General features: G+C 40.3%; 1 protein-coding gene across 2 annotated transcripts in view; it reads right to left on the reverse strand.

Annotated features, from left to right (window-relative positions):
* Positions 1–25,077, reverse strand: part of ARC3 (GTP binding protein) — a 181,378-nt gene that overhangs the window by 100,929 nt on the left and 55,372 nt on the right. The gene's annotated exons all lie outside the window — the stretch shown is intronic.

Below are 25,077 nucleotides of genomic sequence, written 5' to 3' on the forward strand. Positions count from 1 at the left end.
TATTACATGCTACATTTTAACAGATCATAGGATCATAGTGACAAACATTTTTATCGGCAATTTCTCGTTTTTCGAAAACTCGTGAGAAATTGAAAAAAATCCATAAATCTCACATTTTTTGGGCAAAATCTCGGCAATAAAAAATTTAATTAATAATAAAATATTAATAAAATTTATTTAAAAATAAAAATACATAATTTTTTTCACGATAAATAGCCGTTTAAACCTTAAATATCGCGTTTAAATCATGGTATTTATGTTTTTGTATAAATCTCACAAAATTTTGTAAATCTCGCAAGAAATTTCCGTTTTAAACTTTCAGGCAATTTCTCATGATATTATCGCGAGATTTTCATAATTCTCGCGATATTTGTCACACTGCATAGGATGCACTTCTTATTTTAATACCAAATATTTGAAGAGTAATACTCTCCTAAACAACGTACATATACATTCATGCCTGATTCTAAGTGAGACCACTGATGTTCCAGTGCTTCTTAACAACACCAATGTTGTAAAACGAGAGTACAAAATACATGCTATGTCACATGGGTGCCGGTGCCGGTGCCGATGCCGATGCGGGTGCGGGGGTGCGGCACTTTCAAAAAACTTGGGTGCGGGGGTGCGGCAAAAATATAAATATATATATATATATATATATATATATATATATATATATATATATATATAAAGTCCAAAAGTTGGACATAAATGACCCTGGGTGCGTTGACTGCACCTAGGGTCAGGTTGACCGCATCGGGTGCGGGTGCGGCACCTAGTTGGAGAGTCCCTGTGACATAGAATACATGTAATCGATTAATCAACTGAGACACTTAAAGTGAACATTAGGACACCCAAAGTTGCTTATTTAAGCTTTTCATAAACACATTTCAGTTATGATGCTTGTGTATAAATTATCTCAACAAATGCAGAGAAGTAGCATCTTGTACCTAGGTGCGAAGAGTTTGAACTTTGAAGCAAGATTTGCAGATGGATCTGGTGGGGCATTAGTACATCTTAACATATAAAATAAACATGATAATTTGTCCCCTAAAAAGGGATTATATATATATATATGGGTTAGTATTTGTTGCTATTGAAGACACGAAACTATTGAGCTGAAAATCATAGGTTTAAGCTTTATCTACTCAATCTGACCACATAGATGTGTTCAGCACGGTGACTTTGCTATGGATCAAACCTTGGATCATGTTATTTTGATCTAAAAATATGATTTTTTGAGTCATACAATTTTAGTGCACTGTCGGCCATTGATTTTTAAAACCGTTAAAATCCTGATTACATGCACAACTCATTTTCTATTAAACCAAACATTGCAGATCACATCAATAAGGTCTGATCTATAAAAAATCTAAAAAATATGAAAAGAAGGTGATTTATACTCAATAGTCATGTGCCTTCAATAGCACCAAATATTAACCCTATATATATATATAGTTACAAATGTCATTCTCATGAATTTATAAGCAAAAGAATATCTCGGGAGATTTTTAAAAATCTTTTTTTTTTCAGAAAGATCTCGGGAAAATGTTCACGCATTGGAAATAGTTTAAATAAATATATAGTAGGTAGTAAAAAATTTATTAGATGTTAAAATAATAAAATGCTATTAAAAATTTTGGAATAACTATGTTAAATAGGTAAAATACTAGTCTTTGACGGGAGTTGAGCATGTATTGGCAAAAGAATAGTCCCATATCGAGTAGGTGGAGGGAATGACCCCTCCCTTCTCTATTGAAGAGACCCTTCCTTTCCTTCAGCATGGAGTGCTGTTCAAGTGGGAACTGCCACCAGGTGAGCACATCTTTTAAGGTTTTTTAATATGGTTTTTGAAAAGTAGCAAGAAAAAAGTCTAAGCTGCCTTAAAAAAAATTGCTTTGCAAATTCTGGGTGTGTAAAGTTGTGAAAATATCATGAGAAATAAAAAAGTGGCAAGATTTTAAAAATCTCAGAATATTATCATGAATAATGTGCTTTCTATATATATCGCAAAAATATTGCAATATTTTCAAAATCTCTGTGATATTCGTGACTATGATATATATAGTTTTGAATCATGTGATTTTTGACGTGTGTTGAATCATGTGATTTTGACATATAAATAGGTTTTTTAAGGGCATAAAAAATCAATGGCCCATAATATGCTAAAATTTCACAACTCAAAAAATCATGTTTTCACAGGGATCAGCTCTTGGAGCATTCAATTCCGACACATGAGTGAGTTTTTATAAGGTTCAAAAAATCAATGGGCTAAAATCTTTGTAATTTATTTAAGCTTCAAATAACATTTTTTTCATCGAAAACACATTATCTAGGTGTTGATTCCTAATAAATCGACCATACCGAACATATCTATGGGTCAGAATCACTAAAAAAAGGCATCAAAAAGCCAAAAAATCCATCTAGCATGTTTCATTGAGCAATATTTCATTTAAGATGTTTGCACCACTATATATATATATATATATATATATATATATATATATATATATATATATATATATATATAGGATAGCATTTGCTACCCTTGTGAGTAAGGAACCCCCTAGTTAGAACTCATTGTTAAATTGTACAAAATATAAAATTGTATATATATTTATGTGCAATCTGCATATATAAATATATATATATATATATTTATTTATTTATAGTCTTTTTTCTTTCTTTCGTTCTTTCTTTCTTTTATTTTTGACATTTTTGGACCTAGTCAACCTAAGTTGACTAAGCTCCCAACAGCTAGATTTCTAGATCTAGCTGTTAGGAATGGAGTCTCTCTCTTTCTTTTGGCTATCTTAACCCTATCTCATTTCCTCTCTTGTGTATATATAGGGGTCTTCCCCTCATTGTAAAGTATGTATTTTGCATACTTATTATGATTCAATAAAAATATTTTTCTTTTATATTGAGCCTTGTATGTACCCTCTGTGGGCTTTGTGAGTGTGTTCCTTAGAGAACACTTGTGTGTTGTTCACTTGATATTGGTGGATACTTTGGTTCGTGATTGAAGGCTATTCAATTCTTTACATAGTATCAGAGCTTGGTCATAAAGCTTGTTGGTGATTCAAATCCAAGTACATGTAATTATGGTCGTGCATTTGAAAGTATTCTCTAGGTGTTCGTGTGATCCTTTTTGGTGTTTACTTGGTGGTGTCTTCTCTAAATTTGTGGTGGAGTGCTTATATTCCTTTTTTTGTCTACTCTCTACTCCCTCTTTCTCTCTCTTCTTCTTTCTATTCTTCTTATCCCTTATAAAAATGGATGACATAGATAATGTCATCATAATGCCCATCAAACTTAATGATACTATGTTACGTGGGCTTCTATGTCACAGGGATTCGGCTAGCAGGGTGCCGCACCCGCGTCGAGTAGCGACTCGACGCGGGTGCGGGTGCGGCACCGGGTGCGGTCAACCCGACCTTGGGTGCGTTGACCGCACCCAGGGTTATTTTGGTCCATTTTTTAGATTTAAAAACAAAATTGCCCTATGAAATGGGCTGCAGAATTTTTAAAAAAATGAATCTTGGGGCGGGGGGGGGCTGCCCCCCTGGAACCCCGCCAACTGACCGCGCAGCGGAACCCGCGTCGGGGGGAACCCCCGGACCCCCCTTTATATATATATATATATATATATATATATATATATATATATATATATATATATATATATATATATATATATATATATATATATATACATTTTTGCCCCTGCCGCACCCCCGCACCCGGGTTTTTTGGAAGTGTCGAATCCCCGCACCCGCACCCATGTGACATAGGTGGGCTTCTATTATGAAGCATCACATATTGGGAAAAAGGTTATGGGGATCAGAGGATGGATCTGATCCGGAGCTAAAACTAACCCTCACTAAGGTGGAAAATGAAAAAGAAGTACCGTTTTCCGACGAAGAGAGGACTAAAGCTATAGTTAGTTACGAGAAAAAGTAGAAAAAGTGAAGAATGTGACATGTTAAGATTATGTTTTGACTTATCAATAGTGTGGACATAAAAAAATATTGTAGCCTTGCTCAATTTGAGCATGCTAACAAGGCTTGGGAATACCTTCGAAATATGTATTCCCTTAGAGACATTGCATATGTGTGCAATCTTCAAGATAAAGTTTGAATCATAACACGAGGGGTCAAAAGCATTAGAGAAATTTACAATGACTTGTCCTCTATATGGGAAGGGTTGGCTCTTCTAGAGCCTAAGTGGCATTGTGCCAAAGATATTGAGTTTCGCCAAAAACAAATAGATGTAGAGCATTTTTATCAAATCATTAATAGTTGAGACACGAATTTGAATCAACCAAATCAGCTCTCCTTCATAGGGGAAACGTTCACTCTACTGTAGATACCATTAAGGAATTAAGTATGCAAGAGAATATCTTAAGAAACGTATTTCCAAGAATGAAGATGATTCTGTTTTGGCGATCTCAAGGCCGGGTGTAACGCCCCAAAATTTCAAACTTGTGAACCTTTCAGAAAACGGGCAAGAGACTAGAAAAAATTTCTTTCCTTTTAGAGTTTATGTAATCAGCGGAAGACGATTCTTTTGTTAAATTCAAAAAGGCAAGCTGACAACTTTGGGCACGTTAGCTAAAAGAACCAAAACTCACTTCACATGTTACTTGCAAAACACTTGAAAAAGTCACTTTCATTGAAAGAAGTTCCCAATAATACAAAATTTGGATATCCCAAGAAAAATCCGTGACAAAACCCAAAAACATGCACGACGCGAGCTAAGAGCAAGAAAAAGAAATCTTGAAGCCATCTTGCAATCACGTCATCGCTCGTGGTATACCTAATCATCACCTGTACCCATAGAACGGGTTAGTTTCGCGAAAAACTAATAGGTACACAAGAGAGACTACAGAGAACTGAATTGAGAGCATGCTAAGCAGTTTCAAGCAAATCAGTAGTTAAACATGTAAGCAGTTCAAAGCAAGTAAGCAGTGCAACTGTCAAACGCAACATGACGATTCATTGATCGTAAGTTGTGAAATACCCCGCAACTAGCAAGTCTTATGACCCATCAACCAGTGTGAACAGACTTATGTTTCGATATTACTGGCATGTGGGTACACGCAGACGCGAATCGTAGAAACAACTGAGACCTGTTCTGTCGTCTGTTATTCTATGTATTTTAATAACCCGAATAGCTAGTTGAGTCCGCTCTTAAGGGGACGGCTTTCAGCCGAGAGAGGATTTCCCAAAGGCAATTACTTGGCAACGGATGCATCCAACTTCTGCAGAAGTCCATGGGATCTACCACCTAGGATAATGTCTGGTAATCCCTTCGCCTAACTCCAATGACTGGGGAAGCCGAGTCTTTGCCCGCGGGGTGTTTGTTAACAACCTGTCCATTGGAGTTTTTGTACTGATCCATCCTCTCCCTTGACAAAAACAAAGAGCAAATGAGTAAGTTAGGCGTTGCTTAACTAACGACCCATTTTACATGTTTTGGTATTTCAACCGCTCAAGTAACTTGCCTGTGAAGGCGATCAATCACCATTGTATGTGATTACAACATTGTGCATTTAGCATTGTTCGAGGTCGCACGATCGTCTCATCCGATCATCGCAGTACTAGCGTGCAGTACACGACTACAAGTACTCTAGGATGAAAGGGATATAGTTCCTCAATAGGAGCCTCAACAAAAATGTTTCGCAAAGATGTAATGTTTCTCAAACTTTACTTTTAATATTCTTTATCTTTTGAAACAACCATCAGCTTGTGCCAACATTTGGCATGCAAGTTTCTAGAATCTCATCCGCTATCGTAGTATCTACATGCCTCGCATGACTCGATACTTGTCTCGATAAACGGGATACGGGTTTCTCAATAGAACCCCCGCTAAGAAGTTCGCTCAAGCCCCAATTTGGGGTTAAGCAAGATATGTCGGATAGACGAACAGAACCAGCCAATCACATCCTTCCAAATACTTCGATTTGAGCAGTCTTTGATGCTTTTATGCAGCTCCCTAATTTCTTAAGTCTACTTTACAGGACTGCTCACTCGAAAAGCCAGGATCCTTGCGACGGATCCCTCTCGTTAGACGAGAATGTATCGTTAAGCCCCCGACTCAACTCTAATCGCAAGAAGAAGAGCAGTAAATGCCCCTAGCATCCTCCACGAGTATGCCTTTTATAGAACATGCAATGAGCAAAAACTTGAGTGTCACCTGCAATGGCAAGGCAGTAACGAAACGTTTACAAAAGCAGGAGCTTAGGCGCAAAGCGCGACGACAAAGGAAAGACTGAAAGCAGGAGTGCAAATGCAAAGCCTGGGCACAAAGCGCGACGACAAAGAAAAGACATGACGGAAAGTAAAGAACAAGGATCTCGAAACCGCGTCCTTGAGTTAAATGTGTACTTGTATAAATATATATATGCATATATATTTATTTAAGTGTTCTTTTTAGTTAATTAAACTCAATTCAATTATCCAAGTCTTTCGTGCAATCTTCCCCTACCTCTAGGAGTTGCAAGCTTGTTGGCGTCTACGGAAGTAAGAGTTTGACGATTGGGGCTGCGGGGCGTGAGCGGGATCCGATGTACGAGCTGCAAAAGCGACATCCTTAGCAAGCTAACACCAAAATAGAAGGACAGGAGCATTGTCGTTGTCCTGACGTGAAGGAAGCAGAGGCAGGGGCTTCGCGCCTCTGCGCACCTGCTATCAGCGCAAGCAGGGGCAGGGGCTGCGAGCCCCTGCTGACCTGCTATCAACAAACAACGGGGAGGCAGGGTGTTGCACCCCTATCTGCCGATTGTTCAGACAGAGGCAGGGGATGCGCCCTTGCCTGACGAAGGCAACGAGAGAGGTAGGGGCTCCGCTCCTGCCTGCTGAAAACTGGTGAAGGCAACAAGAGAGGGTGCAGGGAGGGGGCTCAGTCCCTCCCCTAACTCCAAACCAAGGAAGGAAGGGGTCTCAACCCTTTCCCAGCGAAACAGGGAGAGAGTCGACCCCTTCCCTGCGTAATAGACAAGCAGGAAGGGGCTCGACCCCTCCCCTTGTGTAATTGACTAGTAGGGAGGGGCTCAACCCCTCCCCTAACATCAAGGGACCGAGGAGGGGGCTCGACCCCTCCTCCAGCGTACTACGTAGGTAGGGAGGGTCGAACCCTCCCCTGCATAGCATGTAGGCAGGAAGGGCTTGAGGCCTTCCCCGCAACAAACAGAGGCAGGGAGGGTCGAACCCTCCCCTGCGCAACAAAAAGGAGACAGGGAAGGCTCGACCCTCCCTATGAAAAAGAAGAGACAGGGAGGGGTCTCGATCCTCCCTGATGAAAACAAAAGGGCGGGCAAGGGGCCCAAAACCCCCTGCCAGAACCCTTCTTAGAGGCGAGAGGGGTTTTACCCCTGCCGACCTGTCGGCAAAGTGGCAGGGGCTAAAGCCGAATGGCCATTCCCTGCTGTAAAAGACCGACAGGCAAAGGCTTTTGCCCCTATCGATCGACGGAAGGAAGAAGAAAAGAAAAGGGGAAGAGGAGGTTGTAGAGGGGTTTGCACCTGGGCTGTCGACCTTGGGTTCCGAAAGGAAGCTCGGGTCAGGGTCGCCCGTGCCGATCCCGTCAACAGAAGAAGACAGAAGAGGTGAGGGTGGTCACCTGAGGGCTGGCGGACGAGAGGTCGTCGGTGGCGGTGGGTTGTCGAGGGGTCTCCGGCAAGCAGAAACGAGGGAGTCGGGGGAGAGAAAGTGCAGAGAGAGAGAGAGAGAGAGAATGGGAGAGCAGAGGGGAAGGAGGTTTCGAGAGACCCCCCCCCCCCTTTGTTGCTACGTACTTTTATAAGCACGCAGCCGACTAACCACCTTGACGGATCTGGGTTGGGTCCTGGTCCGGATCCGGCCCAGGTCCAAATTTTTTTTTTCGAGGGTTTTACACCGAGAGCCTACTCTCATATTTATAGACCACCTCACATTGGGAGACAAGGAAATGAATATGACAAAAGAAAAGTCATTTGTCATTGGTGTAATGAATCGGGGCATATTAAACCTTTATGTCCTAAGCTAAAAAGGGAGGATAAAAACGGCATGGAAAACAAGGCAGCTACGGTTGAAATGCCACAAGAGAACAAGGAAATAACTATGGTTGAAAACCCTCAAGACTCATCCATGGAAACAGCCAAATCCTTGTCTCAATTAGTTGAAGCGCGGTATCATCTTACTCCAATCACGGTAAAATTCCTTGGCTTCTTGATTCTGGTGCATACTTTCTCAATCAAACCCTATAGATGTGTTTGGTATGGTTGATTTGGTACAAGTCAACACCTGGATTATGTTTTCTCAATCAAAACAATGATTTTTCGAGTCTTAAAATTTTATGAAAATGTTGGACTATTGGTTTTCAAACCCTATAAAAACCTACCCAAGTGTCAGAATTGAATGATCAGTCGATCCTTATGAAATCAAACACGTAAAACACATCTATACCGTCAAAATTTAAAAAAGAAAAATAAAAAGCTCATTTTGGTTATTTGTTTCGCATAATTCATTTTATAGGTTCCCTAGTGTCGCTAAAAGCCTCAGTGGGATTTTGACCTTTAGCAGCACTTCAAAAGTGTTGCTAAGGGGCCCATTTACACAGGGCGCACGTGTAATGGACGCTCAGCACACGTCCATTTGTGTTAGGCTCAAAAGTGGTCTGGCAGCTACCACTTTTTCTATATATATATATATATAAAGACACAAACAATCAATTCATTACACAGTACCAAAGATCAACTTCTAAGATCAAGTTGTCCATGATAACCTTGCATTCACATCTTGAAGGGGCAGTCAAAAATATAATGTGAATATCGTTGCCATGGTACCATGTAAGGTGTTTATTTCTAAGTTTGGAAGCAAACTCGAGAGTGGTCCTCTCTTCCATGTTGATTAGAACATGATCTCAAGTTCATAGTTGCACTTTATCAAGATGAACTTACTCTAAGGGGATATTTGTGCCACACAAAAGGAGGTCCCACATGGAAACCCACTTAAAAAGAGAGTCGGCCCCCCTGTCCAAAATTGTTTTTTGCAGAAAAATGGGGTCACATTGATTTTGAAGACTGTCTTTTGTAACTGAGATTGTGTTTCAAAGTAGGGCCTGAAGGAGCACAGTCGATTTCTGTGCATTTTTGCGTATACCTTGTTTTCATGCAACAGAAATGCTCCCTAAAGGTCAAGTAGCAACTACTCACACATAAACAGAAGTGGCATTGGATTCATGATACTATGCTTTCCTATAACATAGACACTATTAGAAGTTATTGATCTTTGAAGGGAGGCACGTCTATCCATTTTAGACAATATTCTCTTCCATTCTTCAATTTGGGGCTGAGTTTTAGCTCATTGATTCCCTTGTCAAAATAGTAAACAAAATTCCAATTTAGGAAAAAATGCTAATCTATGTAACACCCACCTCATTCCTCCCTCCCTACATCCTAGTATCAGAATGTTTAAGATAATGCAACTTTAGACTAAATGACACTATCTAGAATTTGGGATTGGTCAAGTCAAGCCAACTTGACAAAACACTAGTTGAATTGGCAAATTAATATGAATAGCATATGTCATATTTAAGACAGAACATGACACCCGTTGATTTATACATACATTGCTCACTGTCATGGGCCTATTTCCTTCAATGGGTCAGCGCGGCGCGACGGTCCTTCCTCACTGTCGCAAGCCTACTTGTCAGCTCGCTTGCCGATCGCGGAAGCTTGTAATCAAAGTGCAAGAGAGCAAGAGAGAATAGAGGGAGAGAAATTGCAATCACAAGAAGCAATCACAAGGAGGGTGAACAAAAGAAAGTTCAATGCATTTACTTCATTCACAATTTTGCCCGCAGGCTATTACAGTTCAAGTATATGGGTTGCCCCTTCGGGGTATACATCAGACTCAACAAAAGCAAAACAGACTCTAAGCGCAACTGCACAATGTAAGACGCAAGGGAACATGCTCCCCCCTTCAAATCATGCGCCGTCCTCGGCGCCATCTATTTCGTGGTAAGCTCTGACTTCAGTCGGGTAGCGGTTGTTGATTCGGAATGCAGGCTCCCACGTTGGTTCTGGTGTTTCCTCCCACTGTACCAAGTATTTCTTCGCCTCCCCCAAGTAGTTGACCTTGTGGCGAAAGATCTGACTGAGGTGCTTTTCGGCCCGTTATGCTGTCGGGGCCCTCTGCATAATGGGAGCGCGTTGTGGCACACTGCGTTTTGGGTCTCCATCATCTGGATGGAACTGCTTGAGGTTGTACACGTGAAACACCGGGTGCACCTTGAAGTCTGCGGGCAACTCCAGCTTGTATGCCAGCTTGCCCACCTTCTTTGTGATGGTTAAGGGTCCTTCATACTTTCTGAACAGTCTGCGGTGTTGCCCGCGGAAGATGCATGTACGACCAGGATATAGCTTCACTAACACTTGGTCCCCAACTTGGAACCCCGCGGGCCGACGATGCTTGTCCGCCCACTTCTTCATTCTCTTTGTCGCCTTGTGTAAGAATGCTTTCGCCAACTCATTCTGCTCGTGCCAATCGCGGACAAACTAATAGGCAAAGAATGATCTTCCCTTTTCTTGTGCGACAAGAGTGTGCGGGGTCAGTGGCTGCTGCCCCGTGGCTATCTCAAACGGGTTGTGGCCTGAAGACTCGCTCTCCTGCAGATTGTAACAAAATTGTGTCACATCAAGGAGCTTCACCCAATTTTTCTGATTGGCACTAACAAAGTGCCTAAAGTACTGCTCAAGTATCCCGTTAATGCGCTCTGTCTACCCATCTGTCTGCGAATGGAAGCTTGTTGAAAACAGCAAATCAGAGCCAAGTATCCGAAATACTTCACGCCAGAACTTGCCCGTAAAGCGAACATCGCGATCACTCACAATGCTCTTTGGTATGCCCTAGTGCTTCACCACATGCTTTACGAACAACTCTACAGTCTTCTCTGCAGGGCACAACTGGAAGTTGGGATGAAGGTGGCATACTTTGATAAACGATCCACCACAACCAAAATAGAATTAAAGCCCTCTACCTTTGGCAGACTAACAATAAAGTCCATGGAGATGTTATCCCAAGGACGTTCTGGAATTGGTAGAGGCTCAATGAGACCGGCAACCTTCTGGTTTGTCCTCTTATCTTGTTGGCAGATTAGGCATGTTCGCACATACCCCTCAACGTCGTCTCTGATCTGCGACCAATAACAGCCACACTCAAGGAGTGCTAAGGTCCGCTCCTGACCAGGATCGTGAGCCCATAGTGTATCATGCCACTCCTTAAGTAGTTCTCGGCGGAGGCTTCCCCACCGCAGCACAAAGATGCGTCCCCCTTTTGCCACAAGGAGGACATCTTGTAACCAAAATCGTCGAGTTTTACTGCCTACGTTAGAGAAACAAGGTGTTGTACAGTCGGATCCTGCTGCGTACCTTCGCGGATGCGGCTCATCAATGCGCCCTCCAAATGAACTTCAGATGGTTCCGCGCGCGCAGCTGCCAGTTCAGCCCTACGGCTCAGGGCATCCGCCACAACATTGTCTTTCTAACCTTGTACTCCAAGGCAAAGTCAAACTCAGCCAAAAACATCTGTCATCGAGCATGTTTAGGCGTCAACTTCTTCTGTGTCTGAAAATAGCTCGTGGCCACATTGTTCGTCTTGACGACGAACTCAGCACCCAAGAGATAGTGTCGCCAGGTCCTGAGGCAGTACACAATGGCAGACATCTCACGTTCATACATTGTGTAACGCCTCTGCATCTTTCAGCTTGCGACTCTCATATGCGATCGGAATGTCATCTTGCATAATAACTCCGCCATTGGCAAAGTCTGAGGCATCTGTGTGGACTTCAAAGGGTCTTGAATGATCAGGCAGTCGCAGCACTGACTCCCTCACTAAGGCTTTCTTCAAGCCATCAAAGGCATCTTGGCACGCTCCTGTCCAGAGCCATGCCCCATTTTTCTTTAACAAATCGGTGAGGGGCGCAGCAATGAGGGAATAGCCTTCGATGAAACGCCGATAGTAGTTTGTCAAACCAAGGAATGACCGCAATTCTGGCACTTTGCTTGGCGAAACCCATTCCTGGATGACCCTTATCTTTTGCCCTTCCATACGCAGCGCACCACGCCCCACAACGTGGCCAAGGAAGTTGATCTCCTCCTGTCTGAAGAGACACTTCTTTCGTTTAACACAAAAGTCATTCTCCTTCAGCACCTTAAACACGGTTCGCAAGTGCCCGACATGTTCCTCAATGTTGTTGTTGTAGATCACGATATCATCCAGGTAGACTACCACGAACTTGTCTAAGCAAGGGTAGAAGATCTGGTTCATTAAAGTCGTGAATGTGGCTGGAGCATTTGTCAACCCGAATGGCATTACTAAGAATTCGTAAGCACCATAGCGAGTGACACAAGTTGTCTTCGGCTCAACACCTTCAGCAATCCTCCCCTACCAGTAACCCGATCGCAGATCTAACTTGGAAAAGATACGGGCACTGCCTAGCTGATCAAACAAGTTTGCTATCAATGGCAATGGGTACTTGTTTTTCACTGTGACTTTGTTCAAAGCACGGTAATCCACACATAACTGTTTGGAGCCGTCATGTTTCATCTGAAAAACGACCGGGACACCAAATGGGGCTTTCGATGGACGAGCAATGCATGCATCCAACATCTCATCTAGCTGCATGCACAGCTCCTTTAGCTCAGTTGGCCTCATACGGTATGGAACCATTGCAGGAGGCTTCGCTCCCGAGGTTAACTCAATGGTGGACCTCACGTCTTGGCGAAAGACGCTTTGGCAATTCCGGAGGCATCACCCCCCAAAATTCCTCTAATAGTGGGGCTTGGGTCGGCGGCACTGTTGCTTCTATCGTCCCTTCTTCTGCGTGCACTGCAACTAAGAATGTATGCTCTCCATGCTTGACACCCTACTTCAGTTGCATTGCTGATAGCACTGAAGACTTGTCTTTCTACGCAAGGCACTGCACTGTGTGAGACAGGTCTGACCCCATGATCGTCAATGTGTTAAACTTTGGCAACATCATAACATTCTGGCTTCGCAGAAACTCCATACCCAAAATCACCTTGAAATCCAAGGGCACCACAGAGAAGTTGGCTTTGCCGACCCAACTCTCCACTTGAATAGCCACGTCTCTTGCTGCACCAAGGATGGGCTTGGCCTCAGAGTTAATCATTTTGATGGTCATCTGCTTTGGCCCAGGCTTCAAGCCCAACCGCTATGCCTCTTCCCGCGCGACAAATTTGTGTGTGGCCCCTGAGTCTATCATTGCTGAAGTAGACTTTTTATTCATAATGACTTCTAAGTACATAAGTTCCTTACTGACCTGCATGTTCTTAGCCGCGCAACTTTTAACTGCGTTAATCGATCGCATGGCCCACATCCTTGGTTGCATGGTCTTAGTGTCACTACATTCAGTATCGCTGCATTCTTCTTGTACAGCAATGGCTTGCCCATCGTCCTTCACGAGAAGCTTAAGCTTCTGGAACGTTATGACATAGTCTTGCAACGAACCAGAGTGTTTGAGCTCACGAACCATCCAGTACGCCTGCCTTTGCGCGTTACTTGGCATGAAATAGTTGCGCAACTCCATTTTGAAGTTGTCAAAGGTGTCTATCACGCATTGACCCATCTTCATGTCGTTGCGCTTCCACCTCCACCAAGCGATGGCATCTCCATCAAGGTTGTTGTGGCCTTAATCCTCAGATCCTCAATGATCACATTCTGAATATCCAAGTAGACTTCTACTTGGAACAAAAAGTTCTCAATGGCCTTGCTATCAAGAGAACCATTGAATTTCGCGGGTCTTAGCACATCAATCTTTGATGGCCTCTCACCATTTCCGCCATTTAGGGTCATTGTCCGCTGCAACGTACGGTTCTTCAACTGAAGCTCCTCTACTTCAGTCTGCAAGTCGACCACTGTAGTCATCAACGAAGTGACCTGCCCCATTAGTAAGTTTATCTGCTCTTGTAGGCTCGTCATCACATCATTCAGTCCATTGAATGATTCACATGTGCGTGAAATTGCTTCCTCGTGCGAAGTCACATCTTCCACCAGCTTGTTAATAGTTGCAGTCAACTCTTCTTGGCCCCGAGGTGAAGCCATCTCCTCAGCTTCGACAACTGCCTTGCCTTTGGTGTTGCGCAAGTTTTGATAAGGCGCCATGATGTCTTGCTCACAAATCGCAATTTGTCGGCGTGTCTGTCGACACCGACTCTGGAGTCCCTTCCCCAGCACGAGAACGGGCACTGGTACCACTTGTCACGAGCCTATTTCCTTCAATGGGCCAGCATGGCGCGACGGTCCTTACTCACTGCTGCAAGCCTACTTGTCAGCTCGCTTGCCGATCGCGGAAGCTTGTAATCTGAGTGCAAGAGAGCAAGAGAGAATAGAGGGAGAGAAATTGCAATCACAAGAAGCAATCACAATGAGAGTGAACAAAAAAAAGCTCAACGCATTTACTGCATTCACAATTTTGCCTGCAAGCTATTACAGTTCAAGTATACGGGCTGCCCCTTCGGGGTATTGATTCACCTGAACTGAGCAGCTTACATCAGATTCAACAAAAGCAAAACAGACTCTAAGCGCAATTGTACAATGTAAGTCGCAAGGGAACACTCACAATAATTGGAAAAATACGAGCATACAAGAGAGAAAGAAGATGAACCACTTGTTCTTATTCAGCTAAAAATGAGGGCACCTTGTAATGAAAAGAGGCGGAAGCTCCAATGGAGTAAAAAGCACTCTTTAAGAGTGACCAAGAACACAAACACTATAAGTGCACACACAAAACTCTCAAAAGTAGAAAATGACTTAAAGTCATAAGTTGGATTTATTGAAGAAAGGAAGAGAAGGGTGAAAACCCCATGCTTACAAGAGGAGAATACCTCTTCTATTTATAGAGGAGGGAGGCTCAAAGAAGGGACCACAAGGGGGCTCCCTTATAGTCGTTGGGATCCCCAACGGTCAGAAATCTGACTGTTGGGGCTCCAACGACTACAAGTGTGGGGCCCTTGTGGTCTTACAAAAAGGAGAAAAATAAAAAAGAAAAAAGGAAAAAAGGAAAAAAAGTAAAAAGGAAAAATACATTGTGGTTTTACAAGAATACCCCTATCGGGTATTTCACTAAAAAGGAAATTATATATATATATACATATATGTATATATATACTTATATATATACGAATGTATATATATAAGTATATGTATATATATATATACATATTTTAACACACCTTACATTGTGTGTGCTGACCCCTTTATGACTACAACAAGGGCAACAAAAGAAAGAAGGCAAAAATACTACACTACCCCTTACCTTAATATTAATGTACGGGGGCATTAAAGAGGTATTCTACGTAAACGTATTGTGCATATTATACAATTCTTAACACTCCCCTCCAAACTTGGGATGATATAATGGAATCATTTTGAGTTTGGAAAGAAAAGATTGAAAATGAGATGAGGTAAGGCTTTTTGTAAACAAATTTGTTGTTTGATTCTTTGAATTCATATGTTCTAAAGCAATAATTCTTCCTCATAGTCACTTCTTGTATAGTGACAATCTATTTCAATGTATTTTGTTCGCTCATGAAGCTCTGGATTCCTTGCAATATGAATAGCACTCATATTATCACAATATAATTGAGTCTTGTTCACACTAGAGATCCCGAACTCCTCTAATAGCCATCGTATCAGCAGTAACTTGAGTCATAGATCTATATTCTGCTTCAGTTGTGGATAAAGCAACTCTTTGTTGCTTCCTACTCTTTCATGAAATCAGTGAGCTTCCAAGAAAGATACAAAAGACCGTAGTAGAGAGTCTATCTTGAGTAGAACCTCCAAAATCAGCATCACAAAAAGCTCTTAACACAGTGCTAGATGAAGACAAGAAAAACATACCATAGGGTATTTAATCTCTCACATATTTGACGATCCAGAGTACTGTAGCTAAATACATTGACCTGGGAATACTCATAAACTGACTTACTACATGAACTGCATAGGTGATGTTGGCCCTGGATATAGCCAAGTATATGAGATTTCCAACCAATTGCCTGTATACAACAATATCTTCTAACTTAAGACCATATGTGGCTCTTATTTTTAAGTTTGCCTCCATACGAGAGTTGTCTCTTTTAGAGTCATCCACCAATCTAGCCTTCACCACCAAGTTAATAGCATACTTATGTTGGGACAAGTACAATCCCCTCGGTGACTTAAGTTGACTTCACTATTGAACTTAATTTCTCAAACTAAGCTCGTGGTGCATGTTTAAATACATATAATGCTCTCCGAAGTCTGCAAACTCTACCTTCGAGATCTAAGTAACTCTGTGGTAATTCCATAAATACTTTTTCTAAATCACCATTCAAGAATGTGTTCTTGACATTTAACTGCCACAAAATCCATTGTCTGACAATGGACACTACAAGTAGTGTTCAAAAAGTTGTCATATGAGCTATATGAACAAAAGTTTCAGCAAAGTGAATTCCAAATTGTTGGCTATAGCCTTTAGCTACTAATCTTGTTTTGTATCTTTCAACTGACCCATCTGCTTTTGTTTTTAGTTTATGAAGTCATTTATTCCCAACAATATTCTTTCCTTCAAGAGGTTTTACCAAGTCCCATGCATGTATCCTCTCAAGTGCACTTATTTCTTCAGTCATTGTTCTTTGCCAGTCAACTTTTCCTATTGCTTCTACGTAAGACTTGGGCTCAATATAAGAACGAATTAACGCTAAAAATGCACGATGTTGAGGCGAAAATGACTCATAAGATACAAAATGAGAATGACAAATCAAGATTCTAGCGCTTCTACGTACCTGATGTGAAGGAGTTAAAGAATATGAGGACTCTACATTCTAGTGGCAGATTCAACTGACAAGGGAATAGGATTAGAATTGGCCTCTTCTCTTCTTTCTAAATGATCCTCCATTTGATCTATAAAAGGAATCGCAATCACATTTTCATGCCTTCTTGAGTAGGTTTGTCCAAACCGACCCTCTCTAGACTGATTCTGATCTCCTTGAATTATCACCTTTTTATTCACACTTTCTTTGTCACCAAATGGAACCAAGGACAGGTCAGATTCATTTCTAGTTTTGTCTTCATGATGGCTGAAGTATAACATATCATCGTGAAAAACATGTCTAGATACTCACAGTTTCTTCCCAAGTAGGTTATAACACTTGTATGCCTTTGACCAGTGGCAAAACCAAAAACACAATACTTATCTCTATACCTATCAAGTAACAACACAAAGCATATACACTCAAACACTTTTATTACATCATAATTTGGAACTTATCCGTACAACTTTTGAAAATGTGATATAACCTTGAGCACACTTGAAGGCATAAGATTTATCTGATAAATAATTAGTTGAACTTAGGGATGGCAGTGGACCGGGCGACAAGGGGGCTCTGCCCCGCCTCTCCCCATTTGGACCGGTGATGAAGGGCATGAAACGGGGATCGAGGTGGGGATGAAGGTTAAAATCTATCCCCGTGCGGGGATGGAGACGGGGATGAACTTAAGTTTTTCCCCTCCCCTCCCCGCCCCGCCCCGCCCCGCCCCGTCCCCGTCCCAATCCCTGCCTAGCCCCGCCCCGCCCTTGTCCCCAATCCTTTAAGGGATGACTATAGACTAAAGGGAAACGGGGATCCGCCTCGCCCTTGTTTGGACCGGGGATGGAGGACATGAAACGAGGATGGAGGCGGGGGTGGAGGTTGAAATCCATCCCCGTGCGGGGATGGAGGCAAGGATGAAGGTTTGGATTTTGAAACGAGGCGGGGGTGGAGACCTTGTCCCCCGCCCCGCCCCGGTCCACTGCCATAGTTGAACTGCATCTGCCCAAAACATCTTGGGTGCTTCTCCAAAAAAAAGTGCTCTTACTGTTTCAAGAATATGCCTATTCATCCTCTCATCCAATCCATTTTACTCGGCAGTGTAGGGACATGCCCTTTGATGCACAATACCTTTCTCCTGTAAAAACTATTCAAATACACAACTTACATATTCACCATCAGAGTCAGTTCTCAAAGTATTAATCTTATTGGCAAACTGATTCTCAATCATAGCATAAAAGTTCTTAAAGATACCAAAAAATTCACTTTCATTTTTTATAAAGTATAGCCAGGTAAATCTTATACAATCATCTATGAACGTAACAAAATATAAGGATATTCATTTAGACAAAATAGGTGAAAGACCCCATACATCAAAGTGTACAAATCAAAAGGACTCTCCAGGTCTCTAACACGAGACCCCAATGGCAAGACATTACCCTTTGCCAACCTACAACTTTCACAATTCTTACTATGATCTGACACCACTAATTTTGACTTGTAAAAATGTCCTAAGGACACCAACTTCTGCAACCTAGAGCTGGAAATATGACCCAATCTTTGTTGACACAAAACAAACTCATTTATGAAAGCACGTAACAATCCCAAGTTATCCTTGTAAAAAGTGGAAAAATAAAATTTAAAACAATTGTGAAAACAAAACCCAAGGATCCAATGTCTCACAGATTTTATATATACCAAACAACGAGACATAATGCATTAAATCAACGAAGAAATAATCAACTTTATTAATCAATAGAATAATATGAATGTCAAGTAAACAGAAATAATAGAATAGTCTGTCATAAGGTATCACTCTGTCAAGAACCCAACAAATGCTGCGCAAAGCTCGCAGGCTCTAGCTGGCAAGTCACCCCATCACTGAGCTCCTGGTCCTTTAAAACAGTTTTGAAAAACGAGGTAAGAATCAAAGTCCTTTGTACAACAACAACAACTACGCCTTCATCCCAAAACTAAAGTCCTTTGTACAAATTCCTTTAAAAATCCAAACAGAAATGAAATAGCATAAACCAAATTCATGCATAATTACAGAGGAATAACACAACAATTTTCATAATCAACTTATCTTTCAAGCATTTAAACAAGTATTATGCCAAAACAAATATCATGCAAAACAGAATAAGCATGAATACATGAACTAGTGCAGAACAGAAAACATGCATTAATAACTTATTAAGTTATTATCAGAGTTTTTTTTTGCATGAATGTCCTTATTAAATGCACACAATTTTAGTTTTCACTTTTCCTTGAACTCGCAGATACTCAAAACGAACACAATTTCCTAAAGTCGAAGTTAAGTTCTCAGTTGTAGCTTAACACATAATTTGTATTTTAGTATTAGGTTTCACACCAATATGAGAATTTCGTTGGGGCGTTCCCTACTGAGCGACGTGTTGTACTCTATAGACCCGGAGGCAGTGATAAATGGGCAAGGGTTGCTAGGTTGTCGCCCGGAAGCGACGCGTTACACCAGTGCCCGGGTGTGGTGTCAAATAGGCAAGGGTTCCCTCACTTTGTTCGACGGGTGAGGGTAAAGAAGTTAGTCCAAGACCATAAAATTAGGTTAGCCACTTGGAACATAGGGTCTTTAACTGATAAGTTGGTAGAGTTAGTAGATGTTATGTGTAGGAGAAAGATTGATATTTTATGTCTACGAGAAAACAAATGGGTAGGTGAGAAGGCAAAAGTGATAGAACCTCGGGGATATAAGATTTGGTATACAGGAATAAATAGAAATAAGAATGGAGTAGGGATTGTTATGAGTCGTGAGTTTATAGATAATGTAGTTGAGGTTCGTAGGAAGGGTGATAGGATTTTACTTATTAAATTAGTATTAGGTACGGATATTATTAATATTATTAGTGTTTATGCACCTCAAGTAGGTTTAGATGATTCCATTAAGCGTCAATTTTGAGAAGATTTAGATGGAGTAGTACAAAAGATATCTTATGGTGAAAAGCTTTTCATCGGCGGTGACCTTAATGTACATGTAGGCATTAGTAGGGATGGATTTGAGAGTATCCATAGAGGCTATGGTATAGAAGAAAGAAACGAAAGTGGAGAAAGGATTTTAGAATTTGGTTTGTCATATGATATGATCTTAGCAAACACCTGGTTTAGGAAGAGGGAGTCTCACCTAGTAACATTTAAAAGTGGGGTTAATACGAGTCAGATAGATTTTTTCCAAATTAGAAAGAGAGATAGGGGTTGTTGCATCGATTGTAAGGTTATACCGGGAGAAAGTGTAGCTACACAACATAGAGTCTTAATTTTAGATCTTAGAATTAGACAATACCGCAAAAGGGATAGACATAGGATAGATCCTAGAATTAAGTGGTGGGCACTGAAAGGAGCTAAACAAGGTGTTTTTGTAGAGCAGGTAGTTAAGGAAGTTGATTACTGTCTCGAGGAGGATTCATAATCAAAGTAGAATAAGATAGTGGGTGACGTGAGAAAGGTGGCTAAGGAGGTATTGGGTGAGTCTAAAGGCGGTGCACTGTTAGGTAAGGATACATCATGGTGGAACGATGATGTCAAATTAGCTATTATAGTTAAAAGAGACTGTTATAAAAATCTAAGTATGAGTCGTGATAATAAGAATTTGGAGAAGTATATGATAACAAAGAAGGAAGCTAAAAAAGTATTTCGAAACGTGAGGAATAAGGAATATAAGGAGGTTTATGACAAGTTGGATACCAAAGAGGGCGAGAAGGATATTTATAGGCTTGCAAAGATGAGAGATAGGAAATCAAGGGATCTGGGTATGATTAGATGTATCAAAGATGAAACGCAAAGGATTTTAGTCAAATATGAGGAGATTAAGGAGAGATGGAAAGATTATTTTGATAAGTTATTTAATGGAAGTCATGCTCAGGATCTTTGAGACTTCTCCGTTCCATTTCATGAGATGAATTGTGACTTCATGCGCAAGATTCAAAACAAAGAAATTGCAAAGGCTTTGAAGAAAATGAAATCAGGAAGGGCAGTTGGCCCAGATGGTATATCTGTCGAGGCTTGGAAATGCTTGTGAGAGAAAGGTTTAGAATGGTTGACAAATATTTTTAACAAGATTTGGCGGACAAATAAGATGCCTAATAAGTGGAGGAAGAGTACTTTGGTGCCTCTATATAAGAATAAGGGTGATATACAAGATTGCACAAACTATCGTGGTATAAAACTCATGAGTCATACTATGAAACTTTGAGAGGGGTGATTGAGTCTAGGTTGAGGAAGGTTGTCATGATATAGGAGAATCAATTTGGTTTTATGCTTGAAAGATCAACTATGGAAGCTATACATCTTCTTAGACAACTTATTGAGAGAAATAGAGAGAGGAACAAAGATTTGCATATGGTTTTTATTGATTTGGAGAAGGCATACGATAGAGTACCTAGGGACATTCTCTGGTGGACAATGATGAATAAAGGTGTTTCTCTCAAGTACATTAGTATAATTAAGGATATGTATGAAGGAGTAGTAACCAATGTCCGCACTTGTGGAGGGGTGACAACCAATTTTCCTATAACGGTTGGGTTATATCAAGGATCTGCTTTAAGCCCTTTCCTATTTGCTATAGTGATGGATGAGCTTACGAGATCAATTCAAGAAAATGTGTGATGGTGTATGTTGTTTGCTGATGATATTGTTTTGATTGATGAGTCTAGAGCTGTGGTTAATGCTAAGTTAGAATTATGGAGACAAACATTGGAAGCAAGAGGTTTTAAGTTGAGTAAGAGCAAGACAGAATATATGGAATGTCGGTTTAGTAAGCAACAAAGTAGTGATGGGAGTGTAGTGAAGCTTGTTGAGCAAGAAATATCGGTGGATGATTGTTTCAAATATTTGGGATTTATCATTCAAAAGTATGGAGAAATTAATGGAGATGTAAATTATAGGATAAAGGTTTGGTGGATGAAATGGAAAAGTGCAACTGGAGTGTTGTGCGATCGTAGAATGTCATTGTTGTTCAAGGGAAAGTTTCATAGGACGACTATTAGGCTTGCTTTACTATATGGTACGGAATGTTGGGCTGCCAAGAGACATCATATTCAAAAAATGAGTGTAGCTGAGATGCGTATGCTTAGATGGATGTGTGGAAATATAATAAAAGATAAGATTCGGAATGAGGAGATACGTAAGAAGGTAGACGTTGCACCCATTGAAAATAAGATGAGAGAGAATCGTTTACGGTGGTTTGGATATATTCGGCGAAGGCCTAATGATGCTCCAGTTAGAAGGATGGAGAAATGGGAAAATATATTAGTAAAAAGAGGTCGGGGTAGGCCTAGGAAGACATGGGTGGAGATGATAGGAAACGATATGAATGCTTTGAACCTCACCGAAGACATGGCATTGGATAGAAATGATTGGAGGAGAAGGATTCACGTGGAAGACCCAGAATGATTTTCTTTGTTGGTTCATATCGCTGACCCCAATTGTTTTGGGATGAAGGCGTAGTTTTTGTTGTTGTTGTTGTTGTTGTTGATTATTAGGTTTCACACTTGTTCCTCGACCGATATCAAAAATCCTCACTTTTCATCAGAACAATAGAAATCCTCACCTAATATCGGGACATCAATGGAAATCCTCAACCATTGACGTCACTTTCTTGGTATAGCAATAACTATAGTTAAGTGAACAATACCACCCTCAGGCAAAGTGACTGAATCTCCCTAAAATTGTGGTCGGGTGGTAAACCACCATATCGGTTTTAAGGGCACAATCGCACATATAGTATTAGTATCCTCATGGTTTTCCCAAAATCGTCATCCAAGATTCTCACTATAGCATATCAAATCTGATTATCAGTCAACAACATCAATCCATAAGCAGTTTGATAACTTCTCAAAAAAGATATTTATAGTAGTCTGTCATCATTGCAAAATTTTACTTTTGCAAGTCAAACTGACCTTGAAAAAGTTTTGAAAATAACTCGCCTTCGTTTTAAAATGCGGAAAAATTCTGTAGAATGGGACTCGCCTGTCGGCACGAGGTTCAACCGTTCCAAGCGCCATAACAAGAAGTAATCAAATCAAGGGTCAATCTTATGCTTTGCTTTGTTCAACTGTTTAAATCGTTATTCTATTCCTAAATGCACAAAGAAGCAGGCATGTACTATGAACTTTGGAAAATGCAGGCTGAAAACATGATGTATGCTTCAAATTTAAAAATATTGAGAAAAAAAAGATGATTGGAAAATCGTTTTCCAAACTTGGAAAACACTTTTGAAGAAAGGAAAACTTTGAAAAAACGTGAGTCAAACTTAGAGAGATTTCTGGAGAAAAAAAAAATGGAAATTGTGAGCCAGACTTAGAAAATATTTGAAGATTTTGAGAAAATCGATTTTTGAGGAAAAGGGTTTAGAAAATGTTACTGACTAGCTTATATGATGAATGAAATATGGTTTTTTGAAAATCACATTTTGGAAAAGGAAATTCGAAACGTCTTTGAGAAATCCCCTTTCTTTCAGAAATTGAATTTGTATAAAATAAAGGGGTTTTTATGTGCCTTATAGAATTTAGATGAAATAAATTCGCCATATATTCATGACTATGGCCACAAATATATTTTAAATGTACTTTACTTTATTCTAAAAGGAAAAATACTTGAAAAAGCTTTTAAAAATATGCAATAATTTCTGAAGATAACCTAAGAGTATAGGTTGTTTGTAACTTAAAAGAAGATAATAAATCTGAGTTTTATTCGTATTCTAACTATAGTCATAAATACAAAATCCACTAGTTTATTAACTCCTTAGAAGCAAGTGCACGTGTCATTCGTGTTGACCATTGTGAATTTGAAATATGCATGAACCATCATCCATCACAGTTAATATTACAAATAAACTATATGCAAATGCAACCCTAATCTATGCAGAAAGGAAAATTCTTATTCCAATATTATAATTACAATTTACATCAATAATTGAAATAAATAAAGAAAAAAGGAAAATAAAAGAAAATCTAATCTTGAGCTTTCCAGCAAAATTAGCAAACGTGTTAGTATAATTATATCGGCTTTTCGGGATTTATCCAACAATACCTGAAAATTGAGGGATTTATCTGGATATAAGCCTTTTTTGTGTTTTTCTGAAATAAAATCATTAAACAACATAATGGATGATGTCTAACTAAATGAATAATAAAAGTAAATAAATTAAAAATTCATAATTGATAGAAAATGACTAAAATACCCTTGAAATTGAAATTATTTCCAAAACAGGGTTTTTCAGAAAAGATTTTTGTAATAGGCTTAATCTGAAGACCAAACGGATTCAAAACAATGCCAAATCGGATGGAGAGCACCCTGATATAATTATAAACATGATCAAATCCTAAAAATATGAAACTTTTCATGAAAAAGATGAAATAATAGAAAAAGTTTGATTTTTGCCCGTGTTTCGGTTGAATCAGAACTCTACAGGCATCCTGTTTTTATGAAATAACTAAATAACACATCAAATGAATTCCAAAAATCGTAAAAATCGACATGGACACTGTTATTAACCCTAAAAATAGTATGCAACTGAAAAATAAGGAAAATATGTTACTTGGGATGAAGATAATGACATAGTTATGTCATGGATCATGAATAGTGTTGAACCCCATATTGCAGATGGATTGATCTACTATAATTCAGCAAAACTGATGTGGGACAATCTTCGTGATACATACTCACAAGAAACGAATGTGAGTCGTATCTTGCAAGTCGAACAAGAAATATATAATTTACAACAGGGAAATCAGACCTTGGCCCAGTATTATGCTTCTGTCAAAGCTGCGTTTGAAAGACTTAATGCTCACAGGCCTCTTTGTTGCTCGAAGCAAAAGGATCATCAAGAACAAACCATGGTTGCTCGTTTTCTTACAGGGCTTTCTTCAGATTTTTCTGTTTCAAAAGTTCAAATGTTGACTGGATCAGATGTTCCCACTCTTGCTGATGCTTATAATCGTCTGAGTAGACTTGCGATCTCTCTGCCACAGTCTCAGCCTATAACTCAGTCATCTGCTCTTGTTGTCCTATCTAGTTATGGGCGTGGAAATATTCAGAATATCAGAGGACGAGGACGTGGACGTGGTATGGGAGGCAGAGGAAAGCTTCAATGTACATTCTATGGAAAATCTGGACATTTAGAAGATCGTTGCTGGGATAAGCATGGTCGGCCAACATCGTCTTCATCAAAGTCATATACTCCTAAAGCAAAT

The sequence above is a fragment of the Nuphar pumila genome, chromosome 6 (assembly GCF_984573655.1).
Source record: "Nuphar pumila chromosome 6, dmNupPumi1.hap1.1, whole genome shotgun sequence".
NCBI classification, from domain to species: Eukaryota; Viridiplantae; Streptophyta; class Magnoliopsida; order Nymphaeales; family Nymphaeaceae; genus Nuphar; species Nuphar pumila.